Below are 13,210 nucleotides of genomic sequence, written 5' to 3' on the forward strand. Positions count from 1 at the left end.
ACTCCGTATACCTTTTTTTTTTTTTTGCACCACAGAGCAGCCCACTGATTCAAAGTGCAACGAATTAGTGGCCTCAGCTCTCTTGGAAACAAACCTGAATTTTAGATAAGGGGGGTTCATAATTGTCATCATAATTATCAAACATGACCAATTTGATCAGTTGAGAATCATGTTGTAACGTAACGTAACATTGTTACAATTGCTTAAAAAAGTTTCCCACCGTGTGCATTGATGTTTGAACGCGCCAAATGTCGCACAACAAAAATATTTTTGTGAAAAATAAGCCCGTGAAGTTCACACCCATTTTGCCATTTTCAACCGTCATTCTGTACGTGACATCAGCACATCAGTCGATTTCATTTCAACTGGCATCAAAAGCATTAACGTTGCATGCGGATTTACTTTTCTAGCTTTGTACTTCCTGTTTTTGTCCCATTCCCATTGGCTTGATAGGGCTCTCTTAAGCAACATTTAGTCTGCAAACAACTTTAATTTGATTTGTTTTGGGGGGGTTTTCTCCTCTGTCTGTGCTGTTTGACAAGCACGAACACCCTATGTTAGCTTCTGGCGCTAGCCGCGGGCTAATTAGTCGCTCACTGGCTAGCTGACACGTGCTTGTCACTTTTGATCAGAGGTAGTGTGAATGTTTTACGTTACACTTGTTGCTGACTGCATTTTATATTTGTGTGAGGTTTATATATCATTATTAAGACAGTTAAGTCTTATTGATTTTTAAAATGACAGTGGTTAACTTCTTTTTCTACTTGTATGACACTTAAAAAGGTTACTTAAAACAACATAACACCTTGGAGGTCCCACTGTATGAATTTGTTTAAAGGTAGTTTAAAAAATGGTTAAAAAAAATACTTGGTAAATGAAAAGAGCCTTTTACACTATTTTGGGTGGTATAAATGAAAAAGGTGACTTCACTGCCATATGTTAGGAGACATTTCATCCAAGAAGAAAGGAAAGAAGCTCTCCAGTAACATTTCATGTTTATTACTTTTATTCAAAATTGTGTCATGGGAAACAGGAAATGTCGGGGTGACAAGATAAAGTTAAAAATAAAACACCCAACATTATTTAAAATATGGCATTAGACAAAAAATGAGCTATGCAGTCACTGTTTTCTCTCAAGAAAACCAAAGGCCAACATTCAGTGCAGCAATCCAATCTAAAAGTCCAGGTATTTGTGGCCGTGGGTGTCGTCTCTCACAGAGCCCATTTGGCACAAGCTCATTTGCATAAGGTCAGCTCCGTGATGGAAGTTTGACGGCATCTCTTGTCTCTTAGCAACACTATTCCACTGGCGGCGTCTGTGCACATTTCCACTGGTCCTTGGCACTTATCTCTCCTCTTCTGCGCTCTAATGAAATGCCACCCAGCTAGCACACAGACAGACACAGCCAGTGCACTTCATAGAAATCAATATATGTGACAGCAGTGCAGGAAATGTCGCCTCTTTGCTCACTATTTCAATCTTTGTCAGGGGGGTGTTGGTAGGGGAGTGGGAGGTTGCGCCAGGGGGTTTATGAAGAAGTGAGTCAAAATGAGAGACAAATGACCAGGTAATTGGAGACACCTGCAAAACAAAAGGAGAGGTGCAAATGTGGGCAGTGATATAAGGAGGGGCCTGGCCTATGTCCATTTATTAGACAAAGAGGGAAAGATTTGAAGAAAAAAAGAAAAGACTTCCTACCCTGTGACTTGTCTAGCATGTTGACAGGGCTGCTAAGAGACGTTAATATCAGGTCACATGCAGGACAATCATGTCTCATCAGTGCTGAAGATGTCCTCCAGTTGTTGTTGTTGTTTGCAACTGCAGCTTATCCCATAATTAACCCTCTGCATGATGATGATTCCTATCATTCTGGTTGCCTTAGTCACATGTGGCCTTAAAGCATGTGTCAAAGGTCAAACTTTTGCACATTTATCACATTGTCAGCACAGTTTGCACCTGGTGTTGGACATTACTATTATTACACATTATATTATATCATATCACATATCATATCATATTATATTATATTATTATAGTTAAATGGAATATGGTAGGTTGGTTGCACATATGAAATTATAGGAAATTGTACGCCTGTCCAGTGTAATGTCAACTGCACCCACAGCCTGAACATTAGGTGCACCTGCACAATCTAAGATGTAAGCTTATATCAAATATTTTAATAACCTAATTTATATTAGAAACCATACATTTCTACACCACAATAATCAATATTGTTACATTAATACGTACACTTGACGTATGAATTGGAAGTAATATTACACGATGCTATACTGTGCTCCTTTTTCCATTAAAAAAAATGACAAAGAACCTGGTTGAATAGTTTTGTTTTTATTGAAAAAAATCCGTTTTTTCAACTTGCTCAAAATCTGCCTTACAAATGTTTGGGGTATTTTTTTTAGGGTCTATTTTTGTCGTTCATATTACATCAGCATCCATTGCGACGATCGCGTTTTGGATATACGAGATTTTGTGTTTCATAAATGATACAATGTTTTAATCACATTTGACTGAAGAAGATTTTCCAAATAAACATATTTGCTATTTTGTTACCTCTTTTTAGTTCATGATCCACAGCCAAAATGTGATTAAATCGGGAATTATTCCGTGTTTTAAATTGGAAAAATAAATAAATAAAATAAATTTAAAATGGTTGTTATTGAATCAGAATCATTTTATGATCCACTGCGGCAATCTCTCTGCCTATTTGTATTATTTCCACCGAACTGTTCTCGGTGTGTTTTTCCCCCCGCAGCCAGAGGTCTTCCTCTTGTGTCACCCCCCCGATTTTTTTTTAAAGGAGCTGAGTGATTTAAATGTCACCAAACGACTAATTATTCGCTTTTTAATTGCGACCTAATCCGCCCCTGCGTGCTGTGTGAAATTCCACCCACGCAAACGGTTGGCAAAAACAAACCTTTGGTGAACCGTATTGATCGCAACCCGTGCAAGTGGGGAGGAGGGGGTTGAAGAGGAGGGTCTGGTCTGGGTCACGGACTCCGTGGGTCCATCTCCACGTCATCATCCGCACACACGACAAAGTGTGTGTTCTGCAGGCGAGAGGGACACTGGGATTGTCTGGTGCCTCGCCAGTCCTGTGTTAAATGTTGTCACGATGGAGGGGAGCCCTCCTCCACCTGCTGATGAAATGTCAGCTGATTTCCACCTGCTTCTTCTACAACTCCTCTTTTTTGTTGTTGTCTAACTGCACTTTTTGTTCACGTTGCGCAGCACTGTTATTATGTCCCTTAAATCCTTCCATTTAGCTCCAGTTGAATTCGTTTAAACTGAACATTCAAAGCAAACAAATTCAATATTTGTACAATTTATTGAAATAAAAATTGCATCTAAAACGAATTCGACTGAAATTAACCTTTTTGAGTTGGGGAAAAAAAAACTGCCACTGAAGAACTACTGAATAAATGCACAACACCCAAAGCTTTTAGCAAAGGTTTTATTTCATCGACAATTGTGAAATATATAATAAAGTGAAATGTGGTAAACGTTTCTGACACACTCCGTTTTGACTTTACCAGCGAACAACACACTGAATTACTATAGTTAATATATTCACGTTAATGCTGTTTTTATCTTGTTACCTCTGGGTAATGAGGTCGTAATGTGTGACTGTGTGACTGTACACACGTGGAATGTTTAATTTGTCAGAAAATAAACGGTTAAACAACTGCTAAGCTGCAGCTCCAGATCAATACACTGTATTTTTAAAACACTGGAATTTTCTAGTAAAGTGTTTATGCTACATGAACGGGACTATTTTTCACCATTATGCTGTCACGTGCTGTGCTGAAAATACCATTGGCCTTTACTACATGGTACATTCTGCCTTATTTAGCATTTATTTGATTAAAACAAACATATTTATGCCTATTTTTTAACCTTTTTATTCTAATTACAAACACTGTAATTAAAAGAAATGATCATCCCCCAAAATGTTTGTAGTTTTTAACAAATCATATGGTGCACCGTTTGTTTTTGTTTTTTTTACAAGATTCGACTAAATTCGACTCTTGAGAAGCTAAATGAGAAGCTTCTTCTGTGACCTCTGACTGAGTCGCTCATGCCTCAACACATGATGCTAACAGCCAGCTAAAACTGCTGTATTATAACAAAAACATGACCTAAAAAACATATGAATTCAAACATGTAGGGTTTAAGGCTCTAAAATTATTCATAAATAAATAATAACATGAATTATGTTTGTGACAAATATGATTGTATGATTTTTTTTTTTTTTACAAACTTCTCCTAAATTTAAGTGTGTTGAGGTGTTAGGGTCAGAACTTTTATTTCCATACCTTAAAATGAATATATATAAAAAAAAAACAACCATTGTTGATTACACTATTAATGTTCATGTAAAAAGTTCTGGTGGGACTCTTCTATCCCATCTGACTGTCCCTCGCATGTCTCTGCAAAGATGCTAACAGCCAGATGGCATCATCAGCTCTGAAAATGTTATATTTGGTCATGAATTTTCACAATTTGAAAGTCCAAAAATTCAATATTAAAAAAAAGTAATCAGAATGAAAATGTTTTTTTTTTTCCCCTTAATATTGCATGACGCTTTATACACAGTCCTATTAATATTAGAATCACACCAGAAGTGAATTTGAATCGGAAAAAAATGCTCATCAGGACTTTTGTCTGTTTTCCCAATTATTGTAGAAAATCCTACTAAGTTCTGGTGGAACTTTTTCTCCTCATGTCTGCGCAAGGTGAGCACCCAGCAAACTCATCAGCTCTGAAAATGCTAAATGTTACAACAAAAAACCTTTTCCATAAGTACACAATTCTTTGTGTTAGGGCGTTAAGGTCCAGAGCACATATTTATAAAACTCACTACTGTATAAAATAAATGTATTTTTAATATTGTAACTTTTTGTACAAAAGCCTACTAAATTCCAGTTTACTACGAAATGTAAGCCTGCATTTTCGTAGCCACATGCATATATTTTTAGCAAGTATTGTATGATTTTTTATTTTTTACATGCAAACTATTACATTCAGGTGAAGGGGCTCTCTGATGCCTCAACACAGATGCTAACACCTGGCTAACATGAACATTCTGCACTAGAAATGCTATGTTTTGTCTCACAGTTGCTATATTTTTAAAAAGTAATTTCACAGGTTATGATCAGATGTTATATCCAGTCAAACAACAGTCAAAAATGTAATATTTGACTAATTTGTTTTTTTTTTCAGAAGAAAACACTACATTTATCCCATCATTTAAATGCAGTTAGGGCATTGTGTGTTTTTGTATTATTATTGATCACAAAAAAGTCATATTTTTACTAATTATTTCCCATTTTTGTACAAAATCCCACTAAATTCACATGTCACATCTGACTGAACCGCCCTCTTCTTGAAAAATGGTATTTGTATTTTCACACAAAGATGTACTAAATTGCAGCAGGTTTTCTACTGTCACACCTGGGTGACCTTCTCATGTCTGCACAGATGCTATCAGCCTGCTAACATGCGTCAAGACTCCCAAAAGACTCTCAGGGTGGACAGCGGAGCACGTTGCCTGACCGAGTCACCCGGCTACACCCAAATATTGTGCATTGTTGCTAAAGCGAGGTCAGTAGCTGACTTATTTCAGGACATGCTCTCCTATTAAGTATTCATGAATCCAAGTATTAGTTTACGCCGCTCTCTGACGATATCCTGGTGCCTCCAACCCCCACTACAAGGCTGCAGACAGGCCATCAGTCCTAGTGTACTTTCAGCAATGATATCAAAAAGGGTTTTTTTTTTTTTTTTTGGTCAAGCCAAAGAGAGGTCACACTAATAATACTCGAGGTCAGCGGTGGGAGCCAGAGAGTCTCCCAGTCATTATTCATTAGTTCACAGTTAATGACAGTTGCAGGGGGAACCAGAACTTGGAGTCGGCGGCCGTATGATGTCATCAACACATGCCAAGGGATTAGGAGGGCAGGCGGGGGACAAGAAGTGTGGATTATACAAAGAATATCACCACTATTCACATGCTGATAGATAGATGGGTGAATTTGTGGGTGTTTCATGGTGCTATTTTCCTTTTATAGCACATTCTAGACACTGTTTGATTAGATAGGAGTGGAGCGCTTTAACAAAGCAACACACCTTATTCAGTCATTGGCCGTGAAGCGAACAATGAAGGCCCGCCTACCCCGTCTAGCGGCACGTCTGATAATGACCATGCTGATAACGCCTCTTCTTTTATGACCCACATGAGAATCAACACAGCTCAGATAAAACATTTCACCAAGGAAATTGAGTCTATATATCAGCCCTTGCTCCATTTGTAATGTTTTATTAAAATGTCCCATGTTGTGTGCTTATATGCCACCCGGAAAAGTCTCCAGCGTCTATATATAACGTATATTTCAAGCAATTATTATCAATAACGCCTATTTATATGCCTGTTCTGCGGCAGTACAAGTCCAGTGTGTTTTTGCATTACGTTCAGATGAGTGAAGCTGTCAGATCAATAATACGAGCTTTCAGTTCTGCTTTCTGCCACTTCGGCCCCCCCCATCCCAGCAGTGCGGGGTCATGCGAAAATTGAAAGCGACAGTGGAAGCAGCATGTTGAATTGGCTGATTGGACTAAGCTGTCATGGCCCAGATCAGAGCTCTTTAACACCAGGCCTGCACCAGGGAGCAGCACTGCTAACACTGACCTCCTGGAAGGGAAGAGACCACTAAAGATGCTGTGCAACTTCACTCACTTACTCACTAAGCCTTCCATTTGAAGGCGTATGCCATAAACATATAACATCTAATGTCTCTGTTTATTGACGTGTCTCGCTCATGTTAAATTCCAAAGAAAAGTGTTCTTTTTATTCCAGATAACAACTTAAATCAGTGTTGTAATAAGGTCACCACATTATTAAACTTGCACAGAAAATTATGATTTGACGCCCCCCCCCCCCCCCCCAGCATTAGCCACATTAGCTGTGTTAGCATGACACGCAAAACAAGAATAAACATCCATAATCTCGAAACATGATTTAACTCACACGAAAAAAGTGACACGCCAGTTTGAACATTTTGAGCCATCCAATTATTTCATCCCTCTCGTAGCATTAGTCATATTAGCCATGTTAGCATGAGATCCAATATTCACCGCCATTTCATAGAACAATTTGAAATGAAAATGCTAACAATGCTAATAGCGAGAATGCTAACAGCTAGCATGCCAGCAACCTTTGTGTATACAGCAATCCCTCGTTTATCATGGTTAGTTGGTTCCAGATCCGACCGTGATAAGTGATTTCCGTGAAGAAACTTATTACTTATTACTTATTTATAAATGGAATATTTTTAGATAGTTAGACCATAGAAAACCTGTTTACGACCTTCTAAATATGTATTTTTTGCATTATGAGAGACCCCAGACATGAACTAACACCCCAGAGTCACCTATACACTAGTATTACCCAATAAAATAGACATAATAAGAGTAAATAAGACATAAGAAATAAGACATAAATAAGACTCATGCTTGTGTGCGTTGCTATAAATGTGTTCTCTAGGGGAGCTGAGTGCACGGCAGACAGGAAGTGACATCGTAGGTTCAGAGTTGAGTTTCAGCTTGGCGTGGGTCATGGCCATCACAGTAGCCCGTGTTTTCATTAGGGATTATTGTGCCTGGTTTGAGATCATTAAAAACCTGCAATAAAAGCCTGTTGTTCTGGCGATCAAGTCTGGTGCTTGTGTGTCTCACCGAACATTAGTGACACCTAGTGGCCGGTGTGGAATACTACATATCAAAATTTGAATGCCTTATAATTTGCCTTGGATTTTAGTTCATTTAGCCATTTTTATGCTTGAAAATGATTAACTTAGTCAAATAATATGTAACATTTGCTTAAATATGCATGTTTTCTAATGATAGGCCGTATTCAACCACGAAACAGCATCATTTCTGAATACATGATAGAGTGAAGCCCCAAGATTTGAAGCATGACGTGACGAGGGATGACTGTACTTTGTGATAACATTGCACCATCTTTTGCTTCCATAGACAGTTGCTAAAGTGCTAATGTCAATATGATATGAAAAATGCTAAAATGCAAGAGCTACTTGCTCCCTATTTTCAATTTCGGGAGAATCCCAATGAAATGCAATTGCTTATGTTAAAAGCTACCATGCTAGCATTGCAATTATGCATGTATCCATTTATGTATGTTTGATTGCAGAATGGGGGGAAATCAATCACTGAACCCCTTTATCCACTTACAGAGATATGAAGAGTCCCACATTTTTATGATAGGTTTATTATAACACAGAGTGAAAGAAACATTTCAGAAATAATAATTTGTATTTAAGTGAGGGAAATCTTAAGGGTATTTGATCTCAATGCAAAATGCAGCTTTATACTTGGTGGACAAACCCTTCTTGGCAAGCGTAGAGGCCAGACGTTTCTAGTAGTTGGTGACCAGGGTTGAACACATCTCAGCAGGGATGGTGCTTGGGTCAGATACTGCATTTTTCTGCCTCAAACATGCTGGGTCAAGTTGACGCCAAAGAGATCAATTTTAGCCTCATCTGTCCACATCACATTCTCCCAGGCTTTGTCTGAATCATTCAAGTGTTCATTGGCAAAGTCAGATGGACGTGGACATGTGTGTTCTTCAGCAGGGGGGACCTTGCGGAGACCGCACGATCTCAATCCATGACAGCAAAGTGTGTTATGAATGCTTGTCTTGGTGGATTTGGTCCCAGGACCCTTGAGATCATTACCCAGCTCCTACGTTGTACTTCTAGGCTGATGAGGCTGCCTTTGGAATTCTCTTCCGCTCCTCCATCATGACATTGCGGAGCTGGTGAATGTTGGACACCTTGCACTCCTCCACCTTCGACCTGAGGATGCCACACAGATGCGCAATAGGACTTAGGTCCATAACCATCACCCTCAGCTTGGAGGTGTGCTTGGGGTTCTCATCATGTTGGAATATTGATGCTGCTGCTCGGTTTCAGAGTGTTGGCAATCTTCTAAAAGCGTAGACCTATAACATCTTTATGTAGAGCAGTGGTTCCCAAACTGTTCACAGTCATGTACCCCTTCAGACATTTGACTTGAGGCCATGTACACCCTACTCCTGCACACTTCAAAATCATACACCTTTTTTAATCTTCATTAACTTAAAAATACTAAACATGATTAATTGGCTAATTAATTTTAGAGGAAGTAAGTAATTCTGGTTCTAAAACCTCTATTTTGCATGGTGAAATCTTGTTAAAAGTTTTACATGAGCACTGATAAATAGATAAGATGTGATGAATAAAAGACCTACGTACTGGTCCTACATGTCTTTTATTTCATCTGGATGTTGGGATCCTTCCATTTGAATGGGTTGAACTTGAGCTTCACTTTTGTCCACTTGCAATCGCTATGATTTAAGTCTGTATATTAATTTGATACAATATTGAAAGGGAAGGTTTAACAAACATGATAAAGCAATATCCAACGTACAAATGTACACACAACCAGCGATAAAGCCTCATTTTGGGAGGAATCTCCTCTCTCTCATCCTGACACGCACATACATGTGCATTGACAGGTTTTCACAGTGCAGGGATTGGAACACCAATATAAATTAAACCTTCAAGATTAAACACTCTTAATACACAACATAACCATCAAAGTTACTTATTTATTCATATAACCCACACAGAGCAATGAAGAACTTCACGCTGTTTCCTTCCTTCTCGCTGCGCGCCTCTGAACTATGAGGCATTAAGGCGACTTGTAATTGTGAGTGTTAGGCTTGTGAGTGTTAGGCACTAATTGTTTTTCATTTTTATTCACATACCCTCTGTGACAATTGGCGTACCCCACTTTGACGAAAAACAATTCATTTTTCCAGATCCTCTGAGAGTTCATTGCCATGAGGTGCCGTGTTGAACTTCCACTGACCAGTGTGGCTCTGGCTTCTCTTTGGCACTATTGCTAGCCATGACTTCTTCGCTAAAGGCCGGACTGCGCTGTATTTGTAATGCGAGACACACTTCCTGTTCCTCACTCAATGTGTATCATGTAGGAAATCAGTAAGCCTCTGTACCAAACCGAAGGTTTTGCACATAAAACTGTGATTACCGACACATGTATCGTATTAATAAGCTGCATTGCTATGAATTGAGCAGCCTGCATTGCTTGCGTTACAATCTACTGCTGCTGTGCAAACAGGCGCGTAATACGAAACTTTGTGTGGGATTTTCGTAGATTTTCATCTCACAAAAACCAAAAAAAGTTTTAGCTGTTATTTTGCATTTTAAAGCGTCCTGGATATTTGCATCAATCTCCATGAGTCCACTCACATCATACATTCAAATGATCTTCATCATGTTTAGCGGCTGAATGGATTGTTTCCTATCAGGTGGAGAAATAACTTATGTACATTTGATGTCCTGCTGAGAACCCTTGAACGTAATAATACACCACAACAGAGACACACCAGTGCTCAGTGTTATAAATCTGATGGGATTTGCATAATAGTTCTTGCCTGGCAAGAAGGAAGCAGGCCAGCGAGATCGTGCATGTGGCTTAGGGAAGAAGAAGATGCTCACAGACGATAGGATTTTCCATGCACCACATGGAGACTCGCAGCCGAAGCTCTCATTTAGGATTTTTCCAAATTCATCACAAGTGAAATGGTCTGTTACAAAGTGTTTTTTAAAACCTGCAAACCAGTGTCTTTCTCTATGAAACCGTCTTTAACCGAAAATGACAAACTTGCAGTTGTAGGCTGAAAGAATCAGAAATTTTGCTTCAAATATTTTATTGATGCTGATCCCTGCACCCAAAAAGTCCATGCTGTTAGTCTAATTTATTTAAACTGATCATTTTTTCATGTTTCAATGACTACATGAGTTCATGAATGTTATGTCTATACTGAAAATAGTTTTGGAGGTCAGTATAAATTTGAAAAAAAAATCTGTCAAATATATGTACGAAAAAAGCTTATGTATGCAGTATGTAAGGGTATAGGCCTATATTCAATTATTAAAATGTTAATTTGAATTATTGTTATAACCATATTTTCTTTAAATTACTTAAAAATGTTTTTAATCTGTTTAATTGTATTTAATTAAAATGTAACATATTTTTATATGTATTTTTCATCTTCAGACAAAAACAAGATTAGTTTTAAATATGATAATATTAATAATAATGCAATAAATGCAGTAAAATAAAAGATAAATTTGGGAGAGTTTCATGTGGTTAAGGACTTAAAGTCTCTTGTTTTGCAGGTGATGCTTCCAGTTGTCAATCATGACAGAAATGTCACAAAAACAGAACAATATTCACCGATCAGGATTTTATTTTATTTATTATTTTTTACAAAAACATGATGACATTTTCAAAGAAAAATGAATGAAAATTCCTTACTTTTCTGTGGCTTCGGTGCCATAAAAGACTGGCGAGCTGTTTAATTCACTTTGTTTACACACACAGATCAAATTCGAAGAAGACGTCTTGCATGTTTAGTATTTTAAACAGCCTCACATGCAGACATCACACCGTGATGATGTTTGAATGCAACAACAAAAAATGTCTCCTGTCTTCCCCCCCCAAAAAAACGCTCCGCTTGTCCCATACGTGTCCATATCCCAACATCACTGCTTTTTCTCCTTCCTTTCCCCCCCCTCCTGCATGATTCCACTGATCTGAGCTTGAAATGCGAAGACAGCAAATCACCAAGCCTTCGAATGTGTGTGTGATTTTTTTTTCTTCTTCTTTTCCTTTCTCAAAAGATCTCTAGAAGCAATCTCTGCCTGGCTGACCCCTGACAGCTGCACATCTCTTTATTTCTCTCTCCTCTGGCACTTCATTTGGTAGAAAAGCTCGGAGATTCACACCTCTGTCAGGCGGCACAAGTGTTTATTATGTGCACACACACACACACAGCAGAGTGCAATGTGCTCCGCGAAGGCCTCCGGGAGGAAAAACATGCACGTTACAGACAGTGCTTGCTTTCCTTCAAGGCATTGCAGCTTCTTCTGCTAAAATAATGCTAAAATACTGTTATATTGAACACCTTCTTCTTGTATTCCTGCATCCTGCAGAACCTGGACAATAACTGTATTTGTGTGCATGTGTTTGATGGTGGCAGCATGCAGCATGGCGACTGGTTGGCTGCTTGCAGAGGCTCTATCATTAGATCGGATGGCAAGTCTTTATGCAAAGTGTTTTGCATAATTACATACCAAAGCCAGAATAGCCACCCTCAAATTTTATGGGTCACAAAGCATCAACAATTGCTGCATTATTGTCCACCACAGTACTGCCCCACCAATGACAAGCCACTAAAAAAGAAGCAGCAACAGAAGAAGAGAGAAAACGGTTCTAACTAATCTCAGCTCAATTTTCATTGCAGAATATATATAACATATATATATATATTCCTCCCAAATTACATCTTGTTTACATACACTTGCAAAGTTGCTTCAGGAGTTTTAACCATTACAAAATAGCGACAAGGGGGAAAAAATCATTTAAGACAAAGCATCAGTTTATAGAGCATTAGTTTATATTTCAATTAGCTTTACATTTTTTGGTATTTTGAAGAAGAAAAATCAAGTCAAGCTATTTTTTGTAGCAATGATTTTAATTAAATCTGGCTCTTGTACAATAAATTCGTTTCAGTTTCCAGTAGTTCAAACCAATCAGTTGTTATTTTGCATATTCTGTAAAAAAATAATTACAAATATATGCAAAGTCGTAAAAATGCATCAATTAAAGGTGCTTAATTCTACTAAAATGCATTTGGACTGCTAAAAAAATGTATTAGTAAACAACATGAAATTAGCTGAGTTTTTTTTTTTTCGATGACATGCATCTTAAATAATATATTATTTTTCTTTTTAGTCCGTTCATAGGAATATACAACGTGATAAACGAATACAAATATGTGGTGTCAAAAAACTAAAGTAACTAACTCAGTACTCAGTAGATGAAAACGTGAATGTACGTACGTTGCCCGTGAAGTAATATTTTAAAAGAATAAAAAATGTGATTAATTGTTTTTTTTTTTTTTTTAAAAAGGAATAATCAAATGAAAGTGTTGGAAGTGTTAGATAGCTTCAATTATTTGGAATGAACCCATTCTTTCATCTTGGCTTTGTAGTTATGATTTAACAACACTGTTTATTTTTTAAATGACAAATAATGATTTTA

This window comes from Dunckerocampus dactyliophorus, chromosome 5 (genome assembly GCF_027744805.1).
Source record: "Dunckerocampus dactyliophorus isolate RoL2022-P2 chromosome 5, RoL_Ddac_1.1, whole genome shotgun sequence".
Lineage (NCBI taxonomy): Eukaryota > Metazoa > Chordata > Actinopteri > Syngnathiformes > Syngnathidae > Dunckerocampus > Dunckerocampus dactyliophorus.